Source organism: Etheostoma cragini, chromosome 20, assembly GCF_013103735.1.
Source record: "Etheostoma cragini isolate CJK2018 chromosome 20, CSU_Ecrag_1.0, whole genome shotgun sequence".
Classification (NCBI taxonomy): domain Eukaryota; kingdom Metazoa; phylum Chordata; class Actinopteri; order Perciformes; family Percidae; genus Etheostoma; species Etheostoma cragini.
The window spans coordinates 7,294,085-7,312,239 of NC_048426.1; the positions used below are offsets into that span (position 1 = coordinate 7,294,085).

An 18,155-nucleotide genomic window follows, 5' to 3' on the forward strand; every position below is an offset into this window, starting at 1 on the left:
GGGGGGGGGGGGGTGATGGTTTTAGCAGACTCAGACAGAAGCAGACAGCAGTATAGAGAGAGGGAAAACAACTCTACTACACAACTCAAGAACCAGACCATATGGTTTGTTTGCCTGTCTGTGTGGTATTGTCTGTCCATGTGCAACTTTAGCAACGATGCCAGTAAAAGAGAATTAAAGAGACAAATAAAAAAGCATAAGAGAGGGAAGGAACGTGTAACTGAAAGAAAGAGGGAGAAAGAGGAAGGCATGACTCAAACTTGAATGTTTCAGTGACATGCTGTCCTCTGCTGGACAGTAAAGGTACTGTCCTCTATGTCCAGTCTTTTGTTTATTGTTACCACAAGAGGCCGCCAGAACTAAAGCCTCTGTAACACCACGGAAAACTCATTTGTTTAGAAGGTTCTGGAATAAATCAACTCACAGATTATCTCTAAATTGATTTTGATGCTGGAAATCTGTGAATCTCTCCTTTTTCCCTCTCCTGGATCTCCCATCTACATAGCCGTACATAAAGCAGCTAAAATAAGCCCCACCTTTATCAGATGCAACATTACTGTGGGGTACACATTAATGCATCAATAATCCAACATTATAAAATACGTTATTCTGAAAAAGGCCGTACTGAATGACGAGCACTTTTACTTTTACTACTTTAAAGTGCTCATATCATGCTTATTTTCTGCTGCAGCTCCTCTTTTCACCCTGTGTGTTGAGCTCTCTGGTTTAGCTACAGAGTCAAGCATCTCACTTCTGTTCCATCTTTGTTGGGAGTTGCACATGCACAGTGCACAGGCATGGACTACTAGCCATAAAGAAGCAGAGTATGAGGGCGTGCCACACTAGCAGCTAGGTGAGCATTATAAAAAGATTTTAAAAAAGATAGATAACACAAAAAGGAAAGGGAAAGAGCCAAAAAGCATAATATGAGCACATTAAGTAAAGTTTGTACACATTTGAATGCAGGACTAATACTTACTAACAGAGTATTTCTCAGTGTGGTATTGCTACTTTTACTTAAAGTGCTTCTTCCACCACTTAAGAGGTTATGTATTAGATCCAAATAGAGGTTACATTCTGTACTCATATGAGATGAGGGGGAAACAGGTTTTTATATGTTATACGATCTTATGTTGTCATACAAAGAGCTTAAAGTAAGTTTGATTTGTCCTATTGCATTCTAGCTCATACTTATCTTCTACTTTATTTAATTCGACTGTTGAAAATCCTATTCATGTGTCTTTATTCTGGGTTTACTTTCTCTATTCCTTTATGCCTTTCTGTCTCATGTAAAGAACTTTGAATTGCCCTGTTGTTAAACGGTGCTATAGAAATGAACTTGCCTTTTTTGTTTCTCTCCATCTCTCTATGGTTTCTTCAGGGGTGTCGGGCTGGGGGTAGAAGGGGCACTGAGTACCCAGGGCCCTTAGGTGAGGAAAAAAACACGCTAGAACGAGTAGCTGTGGTTGTGGTGAGGGGCCCGTAGTGAACGCCTTTATGCAGGGACCAGTGTTTTGTGTTACACCCCTGAGTTTCTTGATTAAACAGAAATTTATTTTGGAATATGCAACACGTAAGCACAAATTAAACTGAAATAACAAAGGCCTTAAAACAAGATAAGATAATGATTAAGGTCACACCTTTGGTTTATATATTTATATTATATGCGTTAGTCTTGCATTCAGTATTAAAGGAACATTTTTTGTTCTCATATTTGCATCCAGAGCCACAGAAGACACTTTCTCAGTAGTACTTGCCAAGACAGGAAAACTGATTTTGATGTGTAAAATCGGCAGAGTTCCCATTTGACACACAGAGCAGCCTGCCATTTTAACCAACCAGGGGGCTATATGTCGGTGTGGCCTATGTTGTTAGTGGTGCATACAGTATTAACCAGCTAATAGGGGAGATGCAGATGTATTAGTTGTGTATTCCCACCACAATTGTTTGTCATCTTCCTGAATGACTCATATTGAATCAATTCAAACAAATTCAAACCTTTTTGCATTGTTTTTGTCTTAGACTCTGTTGCTGAGTTTGATGGGTTTTTATTTTTGTCCTCTTCCCAGCAGACCACTAACCAGCTTAATCTGTCTGACTAATCAATGTCCCTTTTGTCAGAAAACGGACTTGGGAGTGGAATATCCTGCATGTTTAAAAATTGCTGTAATTGGATTTTCTTTTTTTCTTTTTAAATTGTCAATTGGTAACATGCTGCATCATGTTTTCCACATGCTGGATATTTTATTTAAATAGAGCTTTAATTGGTAACATGCTGGATATGTTGTGTTGGAATAGAACTTGTGTTTTCCCTCAGTTTACATGAGTAAATGGAAAGACTCATGTTTAAGGCCATCTCTGTGCATCTTATGTAGACTGCAGATGCTTTTTGGTGTGCAAAGTTATTGCTCAATGTGGCACTTCCAAGTGAGCAATATGTTATACAGCTGACAAACACAACAGTTTTGTTAATGACCAAATGTTCTGCTCTTTGAAGGCTTTGGCTGTACACACATAGCGTAAATAACACCAGACTCTTGAAACAAACAGCGCCCCTTCTGCTGCACCCCTCCTCCATTTAAAAAAAAAAAGCTCTTGATCCTTTTATTTTTTTAAACTTAGCACCAAACTTGCAGCAACAGATGCTTCCATAACTAAAACTCACTGACACAGTCAATTTGTCCAGTACTTGTCAGTTTTTGTCTTTAATCCCCCCCCCCTCCACCCCCGCCAACGTCTGAACCTCCACCTCCTGAAAGAAGCAGTGTGGAAAGTACTTGTGTAAGACAGTTTGAGTGGATACGTTTCTGAAAAGGGGGTTGTTAAGCAGTTACACAGGACAGAACGCGTCCTTCAAGTATGATCCCCGCCGCGGCAGAAGAAAGGGGGGGAAGAGGTCAGGACCTCGGTATCGGCTTCTTGGTGGGGGTGTGCATCCCAAAAAAGAAAGGGACAAGACAATTGAGCACTCTCTCCCTGCCCTTAGCCCCAACAGCCTCCTCCCAGCGCTTAACACCCCCAGCAACGCCACATCCCATCGAATAACGGACACTGATCAAAGGGGAATTCCAGCTCTCCGTCTCTCGCTGTCCCTATCTATGTCAACTGGAGCGAAGGATGGAGGCCATACTGGTTATTCAGTTCCTCTTGGTAAACCGATTGGGACACAATGGAGCCTCATGCTGTGTCAGTTATGTGTTTGTGTGTGGTAAAGCATCCTCTACTCTTCTATATGCAGACAGACACACACACACAAAGTACACACACACAGTACACATCACCATGATCATGACCCTATAGCAGGTGGTGTGAGGGCAACAATTCACAATTGCTTGGCCTGGAATCTGTTCTCTGCCAGCTGTGGAGACGCTGGCCAACGGCAGGCACTGCCTGAAGAAAGGGTTCTGAGGAGAAAATTGGTTTAACCGGGAGAAGGACTGGTGTGCATAGTCATGAGACAAGGGCAAAATGAAACATGGGGAAGTAAGTTCAGGAAGTCAGAATTACATCATAGAGGCTGGGAAACATGGAGGAAGACCACAGGGATTGAGCTGAGGCTAAAAATGAGAAACTAACTCTGGGGGAGAAGTTTCAAAAGATAAAATACATGGTCTAATGAAGATGGTCTGCAGGCAAATCAATGGCGCCTGCATTTCAACCCAATCAATTTCTAAAATGGAATTTATGATTTTACACTACTTAATGCAGCATTATCTTTCTGTTTTGTAAAAGTTTTTTTTCCGCATTTTAAAACTTTAAAACTATTGTTTGTAAATTTAAAAAAATTCAATTTGCCAGTCCCGTGGAGAAAGCTGGGGAGTCTCCTTCCCATAAACCTTAGGCCTGCTCAGAAGCATTTCATTTTTCTTATCATTCTTACATCTGCTATTCAGTTTATAATACATTTGACATTTTCCACATATATGTACATGTCAATTGATGGTTGTTTTGGTTTTGAATATGTGTTAGCATAAGATGCATGATACTGTTTTTACTGTTTTACAAGCAGTCTTATCATGTGATCTCAAAAACTAACTATTTGCAATGTTTCTATTATTGTGTCTACCCTCTGCATATGGACTGTATGTGGAAGGCACGGTTAGGCCCTTTGATAAAGTTGGGGTACTTGCGGCAGACTCAGAGATATCCTGACTTTGTGTCGTCTGGTATGGGTCATGCTCCAAAAAACCAAGATCCTACACTTCCTATCATGCAACTCAATTGTGTATTTTCATTAGATCTTTGCTGCCTTGTGGGTGTCCACACACCCAGTTTGCAGTACAGGATTTCCTTTGACCTTTTGTAGTCTTTAAGCCTAAACCACAAAAAAGTTCTCAGACTTGACAAATCAAAAAGACTCCTCAAGAGCCACAGAAAACATTAAGCTACTGTCTTTGGAGGCAGAATAGTACTACCCATGAGTAGAAAACTGATTTTGATTTTGTGTGAGTTCCGAGTGCGTTGTTTATGGAATGACAAGGTAATTCTACTACAGTAACACTGCATTGTTAAATGTGTCACTTTGTGCTCAGCTATTATATTTATTGCACGCCCACCACTTTACCTTGCGGCCGTAGCTGTAAAAAGAAGAAAAAGAAAAAAAAGGCAATTTCTATTCCCTGCATTGCGGCCGTCATCGTACACCACTTCAACTATATTAAAGCCCTGTAGTTTCACAACATCTAACTGCAATACATGCAGTATCATGTTATCATGCAATCATATTATTCATGTTGATCTGACTTCCTCTCTGGAATTTGTGTTATCTGAAGGGATTCTGTGCAGCTTTCATGCCGCCTCATCTGCACATTTTCAACACCAACCACAACCAATAGAAGAACAGACGGGGCTAGGCAGGGCATGGTACTTTCTTTCATATTCAGGTATGTTTTTAAACAGATAATTCTTCAACTTGGCTCTTATTTTCATTATCTGACAGCAAGCCAGATATTCTAAACTTAATCTGGAGGTTATCTGAGTGCATCCAAAATGTCAAAGTAGTCAATCAAAATCGGCGTGCATGTACAACTGCAATAAGTGTGGTTTCATGAAGGTGTGATAGATGTTTAAGTGTGGACATTTGGGTAACACTTTTGCTATTTGACCTTGTTTTCTTACACACATCTGACTCCTCATGTTTCTTGCCCTATCTGACTTATTGACTTATTTTTAGTGATGGCATCACATTTCCAGATGCCAGAAAGGAACTTGGTGACTATTGTTAATAAGAACAATAGGATATTAAAATAAGACCCAAGATTTAACAAACAAATGAAAATTTGTAAGAAAGTTACTACAAAATCAAAGTGGATTAACTTGCATTTGCTTCCCAAAACGTCAGTCAATAAATACTCCATGTGGGTTCTTGAGGTATTTTGTTTTGTTCTGTAGCTAAAAGACGATAGTATAAAATACTTTTTTGGTAGTACTCGGTTCAATAATGGGGCGGGTACAGTCGGCATAGCATATAAACATCAGATGTGATAAATGCAGGAGCAGAGAAGTTTAAACTCGGAAGATTTAGTTATTTATGGCTGGACCGCCACACAGGGCAGCCAGTGTCTGCCAGAGTTTCTCTCTCACCACCTGATTCAGCACCCAACATCTGCCCCAAATAAGCATGCAGGCAGTCATACCCAAACCCCTGGAGCTGGCCAACAAGGGGCCGAGGCAAACCAATCCCCATGACACACAGACTAATGCAGGCAGACGGACGGCCCACAGGAACGCCTCACATGTTCCACAGAAGGGAATGCAAAATATCCTGCGCTCAGCAGCACCTCAGAGTACAGCGCACATCTGGGCTGCAGATGTACCGTCAGCAGAAAAGAGGCGAGAGGCTCTACGTGTGGTTCTGCATGCGTGCTTGGATGCTCATGTGTGTGAGTGACTGTGTGTATCCATGTTTACACAGAACACACTCTATTTTTTGATAGATAAAGCTGTGCACACGTGTGTCTATGTATACAACCAAATGGGCCGTAGCAGAAGCAGCATTTCTGTGGGTGGATGGAGAGAAGGTCAGAGGCGTAACGTCACAGGAGAAGACACAATCAGCCATTGAGAGCTGGACTGGGTTTAGAAAGGTGTGGAGGCTCCACATCTATGAAGGAAGAGGAATTGTTTCAGGTTAGTGGAAGACAAACACAGGTGGATGCAGATGTGACCGGGCATTCTTAAAAAAAAAAAAAGGAAAGCAAAAAAGGGGAGTAAATGACCAGAAACACCTACAAATTTCTCTTGGATAAAAACTAGGGTCGGGCCATTGCCTTCACATCAACAGCAAGTCTTGAAATATGCATGATGAATTGGACCCATCTTCAAGAAGGAAAGCCTTGGTGTGCAAGGAAGCCATTAAGGGACCCTTGCTTCATACTGGTGTTCATGTTACAAGTCTTACATTTGTTTGCAACTTCAAAGATTTTTATGAGTAAGCATGCAGCATTAGATTCATTTGGAGGGGCTGTTATGTGACTATGGGAAACAAGACGGTCAAAAAACTCATAACTCATCTCATGACCCAAGATGGCTGTCACTAATGAGAGTTGACATGAGTTGTTGAAGGGATCACTCGTTTAACTATAAATGTTAAGTTACTAGTAAGAGAAGAAGTCAATGAGGGGTAATCAGACCACATTGTGTCTTCTTCTACGTAAAGTTATGTATCATCATTTTTTTTGTCAAGTTCACACAGTTTTAATTGGATCAGTGCCTGAGTTGTGCATTTTCGGTGGTTTTATTGTTGTTGTACATTTCATTAGTGTCAGTCTGCTGCAGCTGCTTCTTTAACGTAAATAAATAGTTTCCCAATTTGGGAATTATGCAAATTTTCTTCTATTTTCTTTTGCAGAAAGAAAAACATGCAGATTGATAGCCGTCTTATCCCCGTCAATTAAATGTGAAGTTACAACAAGCAGCGGGTTAGCTAAGCTTAGCATAACAAGAGGAAACGGACAGTTTTGTTTTCTTCAAAGGTAAATAACACAAACAAACAACATTAAATCGGTTAATTTAGAGGGACTAGAATGCAAATTGTATTACCATGGAGAGAGGTAGGCTAGCTGTTTCTCATTGTTTCCTATCTTTGTGCTAAGATAAGCCAACCCACTGCTGCTTCCTATTTAGTGATTATGGGAGAAGTATCTTACTTCTCATCTAACTCCCGGCTAGGATGCAGATAAGTGCATATCCCAAAATTTGTATAACTCTTTAGTATTACAGTTTGTCTGTGAATTATAATTTTACCTTTAGGTCCCCTTGATCTAATGAATTGCTTTCCAGTATAGTGTAAGTGACCATTGCAGCTGCATAATTATAAATTATATATATATATATATATATATATATATATATATATATATATATATCTTAGAGCTAAACATATAAAAGAATCAATTTACTTTCTTGTCTACATTGCTTTCACAAAGCTATTATTGTTGACTATAATTATAACTTTATTTATTTAGAAGCATTGTTTCAAAGTACTTTACAACTGTCCTGAACAAGAATAAAGGTCAAGCTTAACATGTGACTTACAACAAGAGACCTTAGACCTATTGCTCAGGTCACCAAGTCAGTGAGTGAGAAAGCAAGGCATGCCTGAAACCTCCTCTCTTCACGTCAGGGTGCAGCACTGCTGCAGTCCACTAGGTGCCACTTGTGCTCTTTCTCTGTGCTGGTTGGGAGCAGAGATTCACTCACCCGCTCTAGAATTTAAAGCCCTGTGCTCTGTTAAAAAAACAAATCACATTTTTACCTGAGACTGAGACTTATAACCTCTAGACATATATGACATATACAGACATATATGATGGTGACAAAACACCAAAACACATTCAAGCATAAAGTCCGCTTTTCCTCTGCAATAAGATCAAAGAATAACTGAAGTAGAAATGTGGCAGAAAATACACATTTTATCTGTCTTTTATTTTTCCCCAAACAGACTTAACAGTAAGGGCACAGCACAAGTCAAACACGCTTCACATAAAACACCTAAAACATTCACAAATACATATACATGTATTTACTCAGTTTCACATGTATCATGCATTTTCCTATGCATTTACATTAGCACATTTCTGAATGAATGCCACAGGGTGCCTGAGGCGTACTTCCTGGCACCTGTAGGTCTCCTAAATGACTGGAAATACATCATAGCCAAATGCGGCCCAGTAGGTGAACTTTCCAGGCATTGTTGTAGTTGTTGTTGTCCTAATATCACATTAAGCTACCGTTTCCCTTCCTCTCTCCAGCATGTTTTGTTTCCCCGGAGGAACACCCAGGGCTGTGTTTGAGAAGTCCTGAGGGACAAAGAGATGAGAGCAACGTAAACGAGGAGGCTCTAAAAAGACAAGAGGCTGGAAGCTGCGGTCACAAAGTGAGTCAACATACTCCAGAAGATTTTCCACAGATGCAGAAGCAGTTTAGTGCGAGTCATGTAAAAATCATAAAGGGAGTTTTATAACAAAACTTCTTCTTATTTATATGTTTCTCCGATGATATTTTGAAAAGGGTTATTGTACGTTTTGTTAAAAATTCAAGAATGATCCTTAGAAATCAACAACGAATCAATTACTTTTTCTTCCACTTAAAAGAGTAGCCCAACATGTCGGTAAACATGAACCCATAAATACTGTATTTGGATGGACAAACCCAGGCTAGCTGTTTCCCCCTTTTTCTAGACTTTTTACTTAGCTAACCAGCTGCTGGCTGCAACTTTGTAAACCTGAAACCACCTTTTGAGTTGATAGTTGCTTATATACACATCCAGGAGATAAGATGTGGGTCGTGTTTCTGGCCACCTGGCAAATGTCACTCTACTTTTGGCTCTGTTTTTGGTCTCCACCAACTCCTGAGGGAAATATCTGCCTCTTCAGCTGCTAAATGCTCCACTAAGTTTACCTGATAGACGCTAACTTTGTTGACTGGTATTGACAGTTGGTTTATCAGAGCTTGTTTGCTGAAAACATCTGCCTGCTGCGACCAAAAGCAACGAGAGCGATGACAGTAAACGTAAGGAGCTTCTGTAAAAGCTATGAAGCTTATCAATTTGACACTGGCAGAAATGAGAGCGCAATTGGTGTTTTCATCTTATCCCAGGAAGAAAGCAAATAAGTTGCTCGTCTGAAATGTTTAACTATTCTTCTAAGCTGTCCCGACTGAAACGTGACCTAGAAATCTAGATGTACTGTAAGGACAAAAACAACAAAATGAGAGATGTTTATCCAACAGTCAAACACTGTTCTGCTTCAGAGGTATAATGAGTTAAGGGAGGTGGGGAGGGACAGCTTGACTCAGAGCAGGGAGAGAAGATAAATACTGTGATGAAGACACTTAGACAGGCCTTTCATAGCTCATTATTTTTACTGACATAAACCGCATCTCGAGGACAGATTAGGGAACCCCTGCACTGTTCTGTGTGTTCCTCTCCATTAACGTGTTTGTGTGTGTTCATCTGAAGAAAGAAATAGGATGAGCTATCTCCCAGAGTGAGGTAAACACAACTGTGGGCAAGTTCTAATCTCTTCTCTCCCATTTTTCTTTTCTCCCCTCCTACCGCTGAATGAAAGAGTAAGTGGGCTCAGGTTGTAATTACAGTAATGAATGATTTTGCTCTACCTTTCCGCCCTCCCCCCCACCGTTCCGCTGGATGTGAGTTGGCTGCTTAGGCCTCTTTGTTTTTGGTAAGGAGATCCCCTGTTTATGTGGAGGTGGGTGTCCCTGGGTGTTCTTTTTTAACCACATTTTCTTTGATCTGCTCCTCCTACTCTTGCCTTGAGTGTGCTGGACTGTGAGAGTGAGCACTTAGTTCTGACAAGCCTAAAATATTAATACTACATAGTCTTCATGTGTGCACAAACGTGGTTTTACTGTGTCTGTGCTTGTGTGTGCTCACGTTTGGTGTCTTGTAATGTAAGTGCAGTCTGTGAGTGGTTTTAGTGGCTTTGGGAGTCTGCAGGAGTGTAATAATGTGGTTCTGCAAGACTTTATAATTGAAATGTCATTTGAAAAATGGGCTTCCATCTGCTCGGAGTCTTTTAACACACGGTCACACACGTCTGTACATCTAAAATCTGGTAACAGCACTGCATCCATACATATATCCATACATATATGGCAAAAAGCCACCTTTGCATACGGTTATTATTACATGCGGACTTCATGTTTTAACCTCTCAACATACATTTGCACCATCGAGTTTTCCCTTAAGGACCCTTAAGGCTGCTTTCATTGAATATTCACCATTCATTTGTTCTCATTTTGGCTAAAAAAGATTCTAAAAATGTATTTAATATAACCATGGTTAAAATGACGTAACGTTGAACCCATAGAAATGTACCACCCAACACTGCAGTTCCCCTGAGCTCTACAAAAACCTTTAACATCTTTCAGCTTGTTTTTTGGGGGTTTACGGGCCTGCAACCAAGCTGAGAGAGTCTGCATTATTTTTGGCTGCAGCCTCTTGACTTTCTACTACCTGGTGAACATTTAGCAACTAAGACAGCACATGAAATTTATAAGGTTGTGCTGCCCCAAAGTGGCCAAAAAAGAATTGATTCAGTGAAATATGCAAATGTCTGCCCTGTTCCCTCAAATAACAACATTTTCAATGTGTTGTGTATTATTTAATACACATTTCAACCCAAATCTTAGTGGTATCTTTGGAAACTTTTGGATCTTCACAAGAATTTAAACTAGAATTACTACCTTGCACTTTGTATGCCTCTGCCAACCAGTCAAAATGCAGCTTGGATCTATATCTGTTCAAACTCATATAGTATATGTGAGGAAGACTTTTAAGTAATTTAATAAAAGTTATTAAGTACATTTTTTGCCAAAAACGTGGATGCTTTACACACGTCTTAACAATAAAATGTTGCCATAATTAGTGCAGGAATTCTTGAGTTATGGCCAAAAACTAATTTTGTGAGGTGACCTTTGACCCCCAAAATTGAATCAGTTCATCCTCGAGTCCAAGAGAATGTTCGTGCCAAACTTGATGAAATTTCCTCCAGGGGCTCTTGAGATATCGCACTCACAAGAATGGGACAGGCAACCAGAAAAATAATGGCCCACAGGCTTCATAAAGTTCTGTAGGTTTTTAACAAGGTTTGGAAAAGATAACACCAGATACCAAACATCAAGATACTAATCACCACCAATTTATCTGATTCAGCAAAACAAAATGTTGCTATTAGCAAAGCACTTGCTTTTTGGGGGAAGTACAACTACACATTTAGCAAGTTTGTCCCACAAATGCAATCAAAATTTCCCCTACAGAGCCAACTACTCAATTTTCTTATAGAGGAAGGAAGAAAGAAATTGCACCGTTACAGAAAAAAAAAAAAATCTGCAAAAACAAACATATTGAGTGTTAGTATCATCAGGGAACATCTGTGCGTAGACAATTTATACCCCCCCCCCCAACACCCCCACACACACGCACATGACATCATTTTTACTTAATTGTCAAATCTAAAGCATGTGCAACATGAGTTCAAATTAAGTGAGCAGGAATGAGCTCTAACCCGTTACACCTATCTCTTGTCTGCCCTTTAGCCCTCACCCCTCCTCCTTTTCTGGGTCACAGCTGGGCCGCTCCGACAGGCGTGTTGAGCGTTACGTGTCAGACAAAGAAAGCAGCCACAATTCTCTTGAGCTCTGCTGGGATCAGGAGCTGAGAGCCTTCCTGCCTCCCTAGCACTCCTCAACTCACCCCCAGCAAAAACTGCAGAGAAGTGGGAGGGAAAAATGATACGAAACCCAGAGTCACTGACCCCTGGTTCCACAAGCAGTTCACAGAGAGTTGAGTCAGAGGTGCAGGACAACTAGTTAATTCCTCAGTGGACTCCAGTGTGAGCTTGCATACAGTAATACATTCTACAATTACAGTACACGAGGTAGGACTGGAGGAAAAGAGGAAATCCTGTTTAAATTAGAGTCAAGTTGACCAGTAGATACACAATGGAGAGCTGTCACTGTTCCGAGACATTATTTGTTAGCTATTGTGTATGCCTCAAAGGAATAAGATGGGATGCATCATTTAGTGCAATACAATAGTTATATTGTAAAGGAGTGGTTTAGTATTTTAATGAACATATCTGGTGTGGAAGCCTCAATCTGGTAGATTAGGCACATACTCCGGGCATTGGAAGACAGAACAGTAGCAGTTCCTCTTCGAAAACACAGACTGTTTTGATGTGTCTAGGAAAATATCCAAATTCTCTGTTGAAAACAATGTGATTTATTTTCACACGAAATTAGAAGGTTTCAATCATTAATTTCACTTCCTCAAAGAGTGTCGCCATTTTTGGAACATCACATTATCGCTGGTTGTTGTTTCCTCATCTCACTTCAGCTCTACCCAGAATCCATCCCATTGCTGTAATTTAGGTCTGGCTCTAAGCAACAAACAAAATGACATGGGTGTTCAATGCATGGATGTATTATGACGAATAGATATCAGACTCAAATATGGCATCCACTCCTTCCAATGGAGGTTGTTTATCTGGTGCTTTTACAGGATTTTAATTGGTATTGTGCAGTTAAATCAAAATTAACATTATGAGCTCTATACTTGCCCCTCAACCCATAGTCTTTAAAGTGCCCATATTATGAAAATAAATTATGTGTCTTTGGTGTTTCTACACGCATACAAACTTGGAAAAAAACTATCCATGCTGCTTTGAGTGAGATACAGGTTTCTGAATGTCTTCAGCCTTCAGTTGTCGGGTAATCTGCACGGCTTTCAACGTCATTGGCCGAAACGAGGGGGCTAACCGCTAGCATGCTACCGCTAGCCCTTGAGAGCCCACGAAAATATGCACGGAATTCTCACAGAGTCACACTTGAATTTATATCTTGCTACTCGGTCAAAATCGTATTAACCTGGAGTCCCAGTCTCTGTCATACTTATCATATATGTGATGTTTAAGGCCTATTGGCAGACATCAATTTAAAATGTAGACAATGTCATATAAAGAATAAAGAGCCTTTTTTCCATGTCCACTAAAGTTTCTCAGCTTGCACTCTATTAACATTCATGGGGTCCAGGTAGCTTTGCATAAAAAATAGCCGTCATTCGCAAGGCTACTTTTACTTTTATATTTTAAGTAAATTTCCAAGCCTGTACTTTGTAACTTTTACTAGAGTAAAGAAGCTAAATCAGTATTTTTTAATCTTGACTAATGATGATTAAGTATCTGTTCTTCTACTTGAGTACAGGAAGTGAGTACTTTTGCCATCTCTGCCAAAAATGAGCATAATATGGGCAATTTAATCATTTTCTAGACTCTGAGAAAGTTTAACAGATATTAGGCCTATACTTTATAGTTGAAAGATTCATAACACAAATACAAATCAACCTTGTCTGTTGTTGGAGGTGTGAAGTTTTACCGACGTGCTTTATTGGTGGTCTATGAGAAAAATGCTTTATGGGCTTTATGGGATTTTCTTTTAGTTGCATAACTGTGGTTAGCCGCTGAGGCAAATTGGCAGACTTGTTCTCTTAAAGGGCCACTCCCGTGATTTAGGACAGCACTTTCAAAAGTTTTGAAATTAACAAGAGATTGATTTAAAAGATGATGGTCAAAATCAAAGCAGCAGAGGCGGAGATATCCACCGTAACACTGAATCCTACATTTCCCATAATGCAAAGCTCAGGGTATTTCATTCTCTGCCTTTTCTAATGTCCACTACATTCATACTCTACACTCATATTCAGCTTGTAACACTGGCTTTCTGTTTAACATCTTCTGTTCTGTTTCAAGCTCAATCTAAGGCACAGTAAACTGAACTTTATGTGCATAATTGTTGCAGGGAGTCTTTAATAAATCCAGGAAAACACTCAATTCCAGCTTTAACATGTTTCCTAAATATGACATCACATATGCTATGTCCATGTTTTAGTCCGATTCCCTTTGAAACCTCCAGGGAATGGGCCTAAATGTTGACATCAGTTGTACTGTAGGTCTTCTGTATCCTGTCTGTATCCTGATGTGCAACAGTTGAGACATTGAAAGTGCTACAGAAAGCAAAAGTTTTTTTTCCAAAATAGGTAAATCATGACTCTATAAATAAATTATATCTTGTTGCTTTATTACCTTCTCAACTAAAGAGACCCCTCTCGACAGAGCAATTGCTATTGCTTCATACTGGATGTCTTGTCAGTCTGATAATTGAACATTGTCTGAAAAGAAGTTCTTTGAATGTAATATACTGTCAAAAAACATAACAAAGACATGTACTACTTGTTTTAAGTAAAGTATCTCAGGATGGTGTCACATTGCCTCTGCTGAGCCAAATATCAATAAGAATGAGAAGAAAGACAATGTTAGACTATGGATTTCCTTTATCTTTACTGAAATATAAAGCCTAAGTTGCATATGACACCCTAGTAGGCGCACCGGTGTGATTCACCGGTGCGCCTACTAGACGCATCACGTCTATTAATGCCGATGTTTTTGTGTCTCTACATGTGTGAGAACAACACATTATGTTATGGCTTACATGAACCAGATTGTGTTCAAATGATGACATAATCATGTCACCACAGAGGATGTAGAGAGCGAGCTGTGAGAGCAGTGCTTCATCGGCTCACACCACACCAAGCCTGTCAATAAGAACGACAGGGTTTAAAATGAAACACCCCCAGTTAATGGCGGGAATGTTTCTCATTAGGATGGCAAGCTGGTAAGCAGGGAAGGCCCCACCAGAGCACATGAAGCTGAAGGCCAGTTTATTGAGCAGTAAAACAATGGACTAGAAAGCGGACTCTGTGTGAAACCATCTTCCCTATTCCATAACCTGTCTCCATGTCGTCCCTTCAGCTTACTTATCCTATCCTCAGGTCCCCTAGCCGAGTTTTACAGCAGCACAGGGAGAGGCATGTAAATCTGGCCCCCTTTGAGCGAGAAACAGGCTTCGGAGAAAATAAATCTGCAGAGGTTCACGGTGAGTTCAGCCAAGCCACAGCTCGAGGCTTTCTCTTTCTTATATCGTCTCTCTCTGAATCGGCTGCTGTCTCTGTCAATGCATCCTTCTTTCCATCTCCGACTTTCTGTCTCATTCCCTTCATCGCTCCTTTGCTCTTTTCCCCCCTTCAAGTCCTCGCTACAGATTTGGTAATGTCACACACAGACAACACTACAGTGATGTCATTGTTCTGATGAAGACCTCGGGGAGAAAGAGAGGGGCAGTCCCCTTGTATGTGTTGCATCTGGTCTGGTTCGGTCCGAGTGTCTGAGTCAATCTAGTTCATTCCAGTTTGGATCTAGTTTGACGTACCACGATAGGCCTTGGTTTCCCGAACTTTGGGATTGAAACCCAGAAAATTCTATATAGTGGTAGCCACATGACACGAGAAATCATGTTTCAGTGAGTCACACACAGGAAAATAAAGTTTGCATTTAGTGGGTTTGGGTTTGTCAACTACTTTGACATTTTAGAAAATAAGATCTGTGTGGGATCGTATTTCCAGAGCAGCTGTTTTGAACTCATGTATGTAACATTCAGGACCAAAAATCGCAAATAGCAACTACTTAAAGCTCTTTGTGATGGTTTGTCATAGTCAAAAAACAGGATGAAATAAAGCTTTTAGCCCAAAGGATTAGTTTGACATTTTGGGAAATGCTTTTATTCCCTTTCTTGCTATGAATTAGATGAGAAGACTGATACAACTCTCATATCTTCGCTGGAATGTTTAAGTTGGTTAGCTTAGCATCAAGAAATATAGGGAAACAGTGGCTGTGACAAAATTCCCCTACATGCACCTTTAAATATCACCAGTGTCATCTTGTTTGTGTATAAGTGAGTGTCAGTATATTGTCACCAAAAATGCCACACATTGTGTATCAAATTCTGACCTTTCCAAAACCTCAGTGCTTCTCAAACTTTTTAGCTTGGCCAAATACTCCTTGACACCTCCTGTATGACGTGTGAGCAGTTGAGTTGATTTAAGTTTTATTTGAGTATTTTATGAGGTTCAAAGAGGTAAAACTATCAGTTATTTCACACAGAAAAGCAAATATTACAGAAAAGTCTTAATAATGTACACAATTTTGTGTAGCAGAAATTAGATCCACTGACTAAATGCTTATATAGTATTGCTTGTAATGTTTTTTTTTATGCTAACCTGTGGAAATACAGTATGCCTTCATTTTATTAAGATAAATTTGTTTCTAAACATTTCTGATTTGGGAATGTTTTGCTCTTATCATTTGCATGATATTCATCTTGGTCCAAAACAGAAATTCACAGTGTACCTGTTCTTGGGATGTTCCCAGTCAGGAGTGTGATATATCCACTATTATTAGTTCAGTCAGACAACTCACGTTTGAAATGTTTATTATAACAGCAGAACATTGTGTCTGGAGGCCAGCCTCTGACCTCATCACTCCCCGCAGTATAGGTTTACATGAGATATTGGGGAGCTATGATAAAGTAGCTTCCTCCTGGCCAGAACCTGCAGGTGGATGCTGGGGTGGAGGTGGCCAGCGATACGGGTGCAGGGCAGCAGCAGCAGCATTGACAAGGCAGAGATGGGCAAATTGTTTTGCTTAAATAGGCCGCCAAATTGAGGGGTGTGTTTAGTAAGTGATACAGGCAAGTCATGTGTGCGCAGTGCAGCTCGAGTTGGCTGCCTGAACTAGCTCACAGGCGTCGCCCCATTTCAGGTGGCAGATATTCACCCTTAGATGCAGTTGAAGAAAAGTTATTGTTAAAGAATTATTTATTTTGAGGAGTCCCGTTGTCAGCTCGACAGAGATGGCGCCTTAAGGTATAGCTCCTGGCCCCACCTGGCCAAATAGTAGTGTTATAGGATAGAGATAGAGATACTTTACTTATCCCAAAGTAAATGTAGGTGTCCAATAGCTTATACACAACATACATACACATAGGCACACAGTCATATGACATCGTCGCACACATATTACAAAAATACAAAGAAAGATATGTGCCCTTTCAGTAAAGTTTGATTTTAACATGTTTAAAAAAAGCGATGTGGAAAAAATGCAAAAAGTGCAATGGTGTCAAAATGCAACACAATATATCCAAAATAGCATAAGCATTACTAGTAAAAGACTTTAAGTAAGTTTAAATAAGTAGTAGTATGATTCCAACTCCGATATTCTATGACTTTGGGCTTGAGAGAGTCACTGAAAGCAGGATGGCAAACAAGAACAAAACCCAACACCGTAATAAAGATAAACCGTAAACAAGAAAAACTACCTCAAACCATGTTTTTCTCAGATTCAGTCTTAGATTTAACATGTGAGGATTGACAATGGCGAGAAGCTAACTGATATCCATGCACAGCAAACTTCACTGACTGCAAAGCTGTGGCTCTATCAGAACTGATGTGGACAATCTAAAAACTACCGTCGAAAGCCACTCAAATACTCTTGACAGCCATGACAACGCTTTTCAAAAGCTGTAGGTGAAGATAGCAGATATGGAGGACAGAAACCGGAGATATAACATCTGCATCGTGGGGCTGATAGAGGGGCTAGAAGGCTCTAATGCTATCCGGTATCTCTTGCGCTCCCTGCCTAAATGGTTACCAAAATTAGCAAAAATTCAGATTGAGATTATGAGAGCCCACCGGATTTACAGTCATAGCCCAAAGAAGAATACCTCTAATAATCGCACGCTGATTTTCAACGTGCTTTGCTACCCAACCAGTTGGGGGATCCTACAGGCTGCTCGGAGATCTCTGCCCGTTGTCAGGGGCAGAAAGATCTGCTTTTCCTCAGACTACCCAGCAACACTGAAGATCAGGGAAAGCTCCCGGAACAGAACTTCCACCTCCGCAAAGGATGCTGAAGATTACGTAAGGCGGGCTGCGCCCCGACCTTGCTGCTGCAGAGACGGCCGGCTCCAGGGATTCTATAGAGCACCGTGGAAGAAGATGAGGATTAAAACAACTGCCTAATGAACATGGACTCTTGGTTTGTCGTAATCTTTTGATGAGTTCTAGTTTTAATACATTGTTTTCTGATATGAATACAAACTGTGTCTTTCAATGACATTTACGTCCCGTTTAATATATAAAAGTCAATTTGTTTGGGAACCAGTTGCTGTTGAAACCAGGTAACTATGGGCTGCTGTTCCTTTTCGCTGCACCGTGTCAAATCTTGATCACAGACCTATTTTGA

General features: G+C 40.3%; 1 long non-coding RNA gene across 2 annotated transcripts in view; it reads right to left on the reverse strand.

Moving 5' to 3' along the window:
• Window positions 1-7,480: 7,480 nt before the first annotated feature.
• The window catches only part of LOC117935390, a 107,058-nt gene continuing 96,383 nt past the window's right edge, over window positions 7,481-18,155 (reverse strand). For both annotated transcript variants that reach the window (XR_004654749.1, XR_004654750.1), the window contains exon 4: window positions 7,481-8,300. This is a non-coding gene — a long non-coding RNA (uncharacterized LOC117935390). The remainder of the gene's footprint in view (window positions 8,301-18,155) is intronic.